The following is a 9,307-nucleotide window of genomic DNA, read 5'->3' as shown; positions in this document are numbered from 1 at the left end:
AACTCTAACGACCCTCCGCTAAATCATGTCCCTGAGCACCACATCCAGACAGTTTTTAAACACATTCAGGGATGGTGACTCAACCACCTCCCTGGGGAGCCTATTGCAGTGCTTAAAGAGCCTACTCTAATGCATGCTATAAGGTGAGAGGAGAAATGCCGTCATTACTTACATCCATGAAAATGATCATTATTCAGCCTATAGTTGACTGCATCTACAAGTGCCAAGCTATCAGATTAGTCTGATGAGGAATTTCAGTTCACTGCACAGTGAGGTGCTCTGGAAGAATTAGGTTGTATTTCTGTTCTTGTCTGTGTGGTAATTAGAAGTACAGCATCTACATTTAAGTCATCCTAATATGTTTCTATGGATTGTATTTTGTAAGATTAGATTTTGATACAAGCAAGGTGAGGAGAGTTGTTCTGCTTTTGAGGTAGATTATCATTAAGGACAACTTCTAGAGCACATAAGCCATAGGAACACAGTTTTTTTAATGCTTTGCCCTTGATCTGATTTTGAATCGGGAAGAAAGCACAGTCCTGGCTTATGTGCTTAAAAGTAAATCTAACTATACAGTTGCTGCTGCTGCTGCTTATGTTCTGAGGAAAATATTTAGAGTGCAGAGGGGTCAGCATGTTCTTCAGCTGTCTGGCAGCTCAGAACTGGAGCTGCTATTGTATGTCTGTATATCAGAAGGAGTTTAAGGAGATAGATGTGCTTGTGCTCTTGCATGCTTGACTTAAAAATCATAGAATAGCTTGGGTTGGAAGGGACCCCAAAGAACACCCAGCTCCAACCTCCCTGCCACAGGCAGGGTTGCCAACCACTAAACCAACATGCTATAAGAAAATGTAGTCACACACATGGGCTTTTTTCCCTCTTGCTTTCCCTGACTTCTGCTGAGAAATCTGTAGTGTAAGCTCAAATCTGAGCTGTTTCTGTTTGTGTAATGTTGACCCCATGGGTATTACAGATGCAAGATGTATTTTAAGTGAGTGGTAAATGAGCTTTTCATAGGAAGAGTGTTTGCAAGAGTGATGTTTGAGGCTACAAACACCTGTCAAACAAATGGCAGCATGAAAGTCAACAGCTTGAAATTTAGTAATTTTTCTCTGTATTGCAAACTATTGCTTGTTGAAAATATGAGCAAGGACTGGCCAGAAACTGGTGAAGCAGCCATCTTCATGAAGTGCTCTCTGAAAACACACAATTGCTACAGCTTTTCTGTATCTCATTGTTTGTTTATTGCTGTGTTTGGGGCTTTTTTAGTTGCTGGTAAAGGACAGGAAGAATCCTAGTTTTCTTTCTTTCTTTGGGGAGGGTGATTTTTGCTTTCCACAAAGCAATCTATTACCAATACAAATCTTCTCCTAAACTTAATATTAAAACCTATTGTTACTTTCTTTGTACGGCAGTGCTTGGAGACCCCAACAGTGAGAACACAGCTGGATGTAAAGCTCTCTCAGAGAGTAATTAAATTCACAAGGAGGAGTCTTGCTTGATCAAAATGAGATCCTTATGAGTGTAAAAGAGCTGGATCCATTTAAGAGCTTAATCTATCACTTCCATGTAGATTCTTCCTAGTTTTGTTGTTTGTTTGTTTTTATTAGAGGGAGATTGGGAACAGCTCAATAACTGCATTATAAGAACATTGCTCATTTCTTCCCTCTTCCTAAGTTAAAATCTCATGTTGGATGTGGATACTGTTAGCACCCCTGAATGGTGATGCATGCTCTCGTTTCTATGCCAACGAACCATTTCCAGAAAGAGGGTATGGGGTTTGGGGCTCGTCGCTGCTTTTTCATTAATCAAGCCCTAGGAACAGAATTGATTTTTGTTTGATTTGTTTGACATATTTCTTCCATGTAATATTCCCTGGGTAATGCAGCTGCCTTAATTGGAAATGCAGATTGCATATGACAGTTACGTATTGGATCGCGCATGCAGTTAGATTGGGTTTATAAGATTTAGGCTGGCTGTACGTATTTGAACACCGAGATTTTGAGGAATAAATAATAAACTAATCAGTTACTTTCTTTTGCAGAATTCTTGTTTCTCAGCATGAATAGAACATTAATTCTGTTTTCTACTGCATATGAAATTAGCAATGTACAACTGTGAAACTACATCAGGGAAACTCTAGTAATTGCATTAAAGCCAAAGTCCTTTTTTATTGTGTTGGCTGAAGCAGCCACCTATTCGCTTGCATTTTGCAGTAATTAAACAAAGCTTTAAATGTTAAAAAAGGAAATTGTATTAAGAAGGGGCGTCTGAATGAAGGGAAGCAGGAATGCAGGAAGCGGTAGTTCTCCAGGTGGATAAAATTCTGCAGTAGCGTGGAAGTAACAAAGATGCTGCTGAATTGCTATTGTTGTTTGGCAGTGTAATAATAACACATGCCCGTTGTGGATTCCTCTGTGAAATGAAAGGCAGAACTTATGGTGTTTTTCTCCCTCATTTAATTTATATCCTATACAGTGCCCATCACCAGAGAGTTCTGAAACCTACAAGAAATGTCTTGCAGTCGTTTCTTCATCTACCATCTGCTGAACATTTATTTAAAGAACTGGTTTCCTCAATTAGTGAGAACAAATTAATTTGCCAGTTGAAAGCACAGTTGCAGAGGCGTTTAATTCTTTTCTGTAGGCCTGTCCCAAGGTAGCCACTTCCAGCACCTCCCGGCACTTGCCTGTATTGACCTCCTGTATTCACTGTCAGTTCCATTCTTACATTGCCATGAGAAGCTTAAGAAACACCATCATTTTTCAGCTAGCACAAACAACAATGAAATCATAGTTCTCAGTACCTGTCATTCATGGACATTTCCTCTTTGCCCCTCCAGTCCGTAACCAGCATTCCTTGTAACCCACGGTTACCTTCCCCACCAGCCTCCTCCTGGTTCAGCTGCCTCCTTTCCCAAAGTCCCAGACACAGCTTCCTAACCCAGCCATGGATTTACAAATGTTGCCACCACAGGAGAGGGAGCTGTAAGTGCAGGAAGAGAAGGGGTGAAATTACAGGCTGAGGAAGAGATGTTATCGTATTCAGTAGAAGAGAGATGGCTCTATTGGAGTGCATCCAGATGAGGGGCACAAAATGATCCAAGGGGTGGAACACCTCCCCTGTGAGGACAGGCTGAGAGAGATGGGGCTGTTCAGCCTGGGTCTCTGGGGAGACCTGAGGGCAGACTTTCAGTATCTAAAAAGGAGCTATTACAAAAAATGAGACAAAGGGACAGACTCTTTAGCAGGGTCTGTGATGACAGGACAAGGGGAAATGGCTTCAAACAAAAGAGAGAAGATTTAGATTGGTTATAAGGGAGAAGATTTTTACAAGAGTGGTGAGGCACTGGCACAAGTTGTCCAGAGAGTTGGTGGATGCCTCATCCCTGGAGATGCCCAAGTTTAGGCTGGACAGGGCTCTGAGCAACCTAATCTACCTGTGTCCAGGTGTCCCTGTTCATTGCAGGGAAGTTAGACTAGATGACATTTAAAGGTCCCTTTTAACTCAAACAATTCTATGATTCTATGATGATTTACTCATGGATTCAAGAATAACGATGTGAAAATCATAAAATCATGGAGGGAAAAGCTCTGAGACCAGAGGCTGGTGTTGTAGACCATGTGGTAAGCAGGTGTGATTAGCAGAGCCCACAGTCTGCAAGTCTGTCCTGGCCTCAACCTTGCTGCTCCCACCACCCCCTCCCCGAGCAATGCCTGCCTTCTCAGCAGACTTCTCAGGCATCTTAGCATCTTACCTGAGTGTCAGCAGGCTGCTCCTCAGCCAAGTAGCTCTATAAGCCCTAGTGAACTTTGCGTATGAGAAACCATATACAATCACTTTATACTCTGAAGCTGTTTTTATCTAGCATTCATAGCCTCTGCAGTGCTACAGCTGGCTAAACATTCAATACTCAAACACAAAAGATGTCTGCTAACAAATACAGTCTGTAGGTAAATTTGCAGGTGTCCTTGCAGAAACATCTTGAGGGTGTTTATTGCAATACTGGTTGAAACTGAGATAAGCATGCAGTAGATGTCCTTGATGCCATGTAAGCCTATCAGCAGAACAGGGGTAATGCTGCAACCACAGTGAAAGCTTTCCTCAGTGCCTGAGAATAAGGAGAACTCAAAAGTCTGTGGGCAAAAAGGCTTCACTCCTTGTCTGCTGCAACTGCAGCAGATGCCTTGAGATGCTCCAGTGCTGGTGTGCCCAAACGCAATCCCGCAGCTTCCCATCAAGCCAAGATCAACGGGTTGTGTTTCTGATTGATTTCCTGCTGTGGGCTGAAGCATCTGCAGAGCAGATCCTGCTGTGTTACTGAGACAACCCTGTGATGTTATCTTTTCAGGATGCATCAGAACAGAGATGATGCCATCAGAGAGGGGCACTAAGTAATGTTTCACATAAGCTGCTCCTAGAGCAGCAGCAGCATTGCTACTGTTAACCTTGTGCAGTCACCCTCAGCTGCCTGCAAGGAATGCCAGAGAGCACCAACTTACCAAGAAGTACACGCAGCTGCAAGCTTTTCTTTTCAAAGTGTCACACCCAAGAAATGAGGTTATTGAAAAGAGCGGTTAATAAATCTGATGCAAAACCACCTTTGGACTCTTTGGCCTGCTTTGTATGGTCATTGTTTCTCAGCAGGCTCTAAATTGACAGGATCTAGTGATATCTTTTCTAGGATAGCTAAATGCACTCTTATTGTAGCATTTGGTTTTACTCACAGCAACATAATCAGTGCTAGCTCACTTCAAGCCTTGCATATTCCTAGGGTGTTGCACTGACATTCAATGAAGATGCCTCAGCAGCAATAGAAGGTCTGACAAGAAGAGAAACTTGCATGTAAACCTCCCTTACAACAACTTCAGTATTTTCAAGATCGTCTATCTTCACCCTTATTTCAGAAGTAGATTGCAGTGCTGAGGGACTAAGAAAAGCAGGTTATCGGCTAGAGGTCACCTTTGCAATGCCATATTCATGGTGCAGTCTGAAAAAATTAGTTGTGTCTTTTTATTTCTCGCCTGGGAAGCATATCTGGTTTAGTTCATTGATGTTAGTATGGAAAGAGTCATAGAACCATTAAGGTTGGAAAAGACCATTAGGATCTTCTAGTCCAACTGTTAGCCCGTCCCCACCATCCACACTATATCTCACACTGCCACATCCACACACTTCTTGAACACGTCCAGGGATGGACTCTACCAACCTCCCTGGGCAGCCTGTGCCATTGCCTCATCACTTGTTCAGAGAATAATTTTTTCTCCATATCCAACCTGAACCTCCACTGGTGCAACTTGAGTCCATTCCCACTTGTCCTGTTGCTGTTACCTGGGAGAAGATGCCAAGAAAGCGAGTGCCAGCAGCTACCTCGCTATATTCCTAAAATCAGTTAGGCATAATCATGTGTATCTAAAATTAGAACTTATCTATTTGCAACACCTGCTGTGCTTTTCTGTGTATCTGGAATGTGTATGACTCAACAAGCCTGTTGGCTTTGAGGTCAGTCTGGTAAAGAGGAGAATTCAGTGACTTCTGGGAAGGACACACAATACCGCTGTGCAGAGCACATATGTAGAAAGTTCATATAACAGTGTGCATTGCAAAGCCTTAACTGTTGTATCCCGTTAGTGAAGAGACATGGCTAAAGATTGTGTTGTGGTGTAGCCAGTGGCAGCCTAACTTCTTTTAGTTAGTGTTTGGTACGGATTCCTGAGCAGAATGGCTCTAATACTTCCTCTTCTGTGACTTTCTTTTCTGCTCCCTGATATAGGAGAAAAATAAATAGTCTGCAAAGCTAAATGCCAGCTTTAAGTGATAAGGCTTCCTTAATCCTCCTAAAAAAAGATGAAATTATCGAAGAAGAGTTTCCTGGTTTTCAGCTGTTCACTGATTTCCACTAAGCTACTGAAGCTAAAAAATACTGTGGGAAGTCAGTTTTCACTGCAGCAGTTTTAAGGATTTCTTTCTCCTTCTCATCTTTTTGTCTTTAAATTTCTTTCTTTCTTTCTTTTTGAAGCAGCCTGTGGCTTCCAGTGGATATTTTAATTAGAATTCAGAAATCCAGTGCAGCCAGAGTTTACAATGAAAAGATCATAGAGTGCGGATTAAGCCGTTCAGAGCTGTGCGTTGAAATAGACAGCAGGGGTTTTCTGTGCCAAGATGGTTTTAAAAAGTGATTTTTAACAAGCGGGTAGATGTTTATGTGGGCTGCACTTCTGAAAAACAGCAATACTTCTGTCAAGCTGCAGCTTGGTTTGAAGCGCCACTGCTTGAAGTTCTTTGTGCGGTAAGTCTGGAACGAGGCCTTTGTACAGGTGATGGATTTGAAGGGTGGATGTTCCTTTCGCTGTGGAGACAGGTGAGGAATTAAAGGTGCAATTGCACATCTAACTGGAGAACACGCAGTATTTTTCTTCTCTCAGCTGCTGACACAGCTCTCTGCTGCTGACACTGGACTCCACCCACCCCCCCCCAAAAAATAAAAATAAAAATAAAAATAAAAATAAAAATAAAATAAAAATAAAAATAAAAATAAAAATAAAAATGAGTGAATTCCCTCTTCCTTCAAAACCGTACTTGAAAAATTCAAGTTTGTATACTCGTAGGTAATGGGAGGAAACCTTTGGATTGCTCTGCTAATTCTGTCCCTTGAGAGGAGTGAGGTGAGTGGGAGTGGGAGGAAGTCCAGTCCTATCCAGCCACAGCTTCTCCCATATCAAGCTGTACAGTGGCAGATAAGGCAGCGCTGTGTATACCAGAGGCTCCATTTTGCAAGCAGCAGGCACACTGACTGGCTCAGCCAGCCCTCTGCACACCAGAGAAAGGGTTCACGGTGCTATAGGCACTACACGGTGTCTGACAGCATCTGCACAGGGCTGTGGGCTTGCCTGGGGGGAAGGCTGGACGCAGAAAAGAACAGGCTGTACCCAGGGTGCTTTTGTTTATCAGCTCCAAGTTGCAACATGACTCTCTCAAGTACACCACCGAGGAGCAGCTGAAGCTCTTCCACAGAGACATTACACAAATTTGTCCTGTTGTTCATGAACAATCCTTCTTGTTTTCTTTTACTGTGGCAAGCAGCCAAGGCTTGCTTGTGCTCATGCTTTGTTTCGGTACTTGTTAATATAACACAGCGCTTAAAGAAGAATTTGATTTCTGGCATCCAAGAGTGAGCCATTGATCCAACAGGAAAAGCAGACCAGATTCTTCTGCCAGTAATGTGAGAGTGTCTGTCGGTGCCAGGAAAATAACACTAGAAGCCAGATGCTTTTGTCCTTATTTCTACCCTATTGTATTTGATCACAACAGATCTGTTAATTAATGGCATTTGTCGAAATTAAGTGCCTAATGTATAAATCCAGCATTTCATTTGGTGCTACATCATGGTTGATGGCATCTCTCCGTTACCTTCAGTGTTGTATTCATTTCCTTACACTGCACGTCATTTAGCAGATAAGGTTTTGCACACAAGAAAGAGATTATTCAGAAGTATTCCTCTAAAAGCAGATCGGCAAGAGTTTGCTTTTTTGTACTCAATAATAGTTGGCATTCTGTGTGTACACACAGCAAATCTATGAGAGTCTCTAATCTTGTCCACAAACATCCTTCATGTTTTGCCCGATCAAGGTGACACTGCGGGCACTGTGTTTTCCTTCACATTGGAGGTCAGCTTGAGGTTTTGTCAATTTGACTTTGATATTCTTCTTCTTGTTATCCGAGAAGCAAATCCTAGAGACTGTACTTACATGTGAGTAATTCCTTATAAAATCTTTGCATCTTTGCATTATCTCTTGGATAAAACTAAAAATTAACAAACAAACCCTGCAATTTTACATACATAACATAAACGAGACAATGGCATTTCCTAGCATTACAGTGTTCAGGATCATTTGATCATAACGAGTGGCCTCATTTGCTAGCATAGCTGCTGAACATTACCGTGTTGGAATAAACTCTGCAATGCTGGTCTCTGCTTCACAGTGTCCTTTCTTACCCTCTAATCCTGGTGATCTCAGCTCTGAGGAGGTGCAGAACGTTTTTATGTTAACGTGAGGCCATGAAAACAGGCCTGTGACCTTGCTTTTGCTGGAAGCATGTGCTTTCATTTACCCTGGTGAGACTGCACCCAACACTGACCAACTTAGAGGCCTCTGAGAAAGCTCCCATGCTCATGCCAGGGCTGGCTATACAGTACTGAGTCCTGCTGGAACCTAATTGAGGTTTGCTCTGTGGTTTAGGCTGGGCAGTGCTAAAGTGCAAAGTCAGACAGGCCATGCACAGCCATCCTGCAATAAAAACAACTCCTGATATTAAACAAAGCCAGAATTAAAGTGGCTCATCCTGAAAGTAAACACATCAGGAGCTGTCTGCCATGGGCATTTACCCCATCAAAGCTGCAAAGGCTGCAATGGCCATTGCTCTTCTGTCTTCAAAGTGCTGGAAAAACACCAACTGGCACAGTCTGGACATCTCCAGGTACCACAGAAGGCCCCAGGCCTGGCTGGGAAACTCAAGTGTGCAAGGATAGACATGCACATAGGCATGGCAGGGGCAGAGCCCAAGCACTGCTCCCCAGGCAGCAGCTGGCGGGCATGCAGACTGAGCTGACACAGTTTATACTTACAATTTAACAGTTTTCTCAGAAAACTGATCTGAGGTTCTCCAGCTGCACTGTGTCAGTGCTGAACGTGAGCAGCTGAGCTGGGGCTGAGATGCACTGCAGTTGGGCAGTCACCAAAAGGAAGTGGTAACAGAACCTTATTTATATATATTAATCAAATGTCACTGAACTTTCTCTACTCCGGGCTGAGCAACACCATTTCTCCCAGCTTCTCTTGTCTGATGAGAGATGCTCCAGTCCTTTAATAATCTTAAAGGCACTTCTCTGGTGTTCCAGTATCTCTCTAGCTGGACTCACAGGTTAAAGCTGCTAAGAGTAGGATGACCCCAGTACACTATGTATTGTTTCTCTGTGCCCTACTGGCACGTGGTCTGGATCAAGCATGAATAAGGTTATAAAACAGTGGCTCTGTTCATGAGTCCCAGCTGTCATGGAAATGAGGGGGAGGAGGACGGTAGCTTAAAAGTAAACAGAAGGGACAGTGGTGATGGGTTGACAGTTGGACTAGATAATCTTAGTGGTCTTTTCCAACCTTAATGATCCTATGTTCTCAGCAATGACTGTCTCATACTGGCCAGCCACAAAGGGTCAAATGGCACTGCTCTGTCAACTCTGACTCTGCCAATCCAGATTACCCAGTCCCAATTCTGCAAACAGCTGCACATGCTGTGTTTTCTATAGTGC

This window comes from Coturnix japonica, chromosome 1 (assembly GCF_001577835.2).
Source record: "Coturnix japonica isolate 7356 chromosome 1, Coturnix japonica 2.1, whole genome shotgun sequence".
NCBI classification, from domain to species: domain Eukaryota; kingdom Metazoa; phylum Chordata; class Aves; order Galliformes; family Phasianidae; genus Coturnix; species Coturnix japonica.
This window is presented reverse-complemented; position numbering follows the sequence as displayed.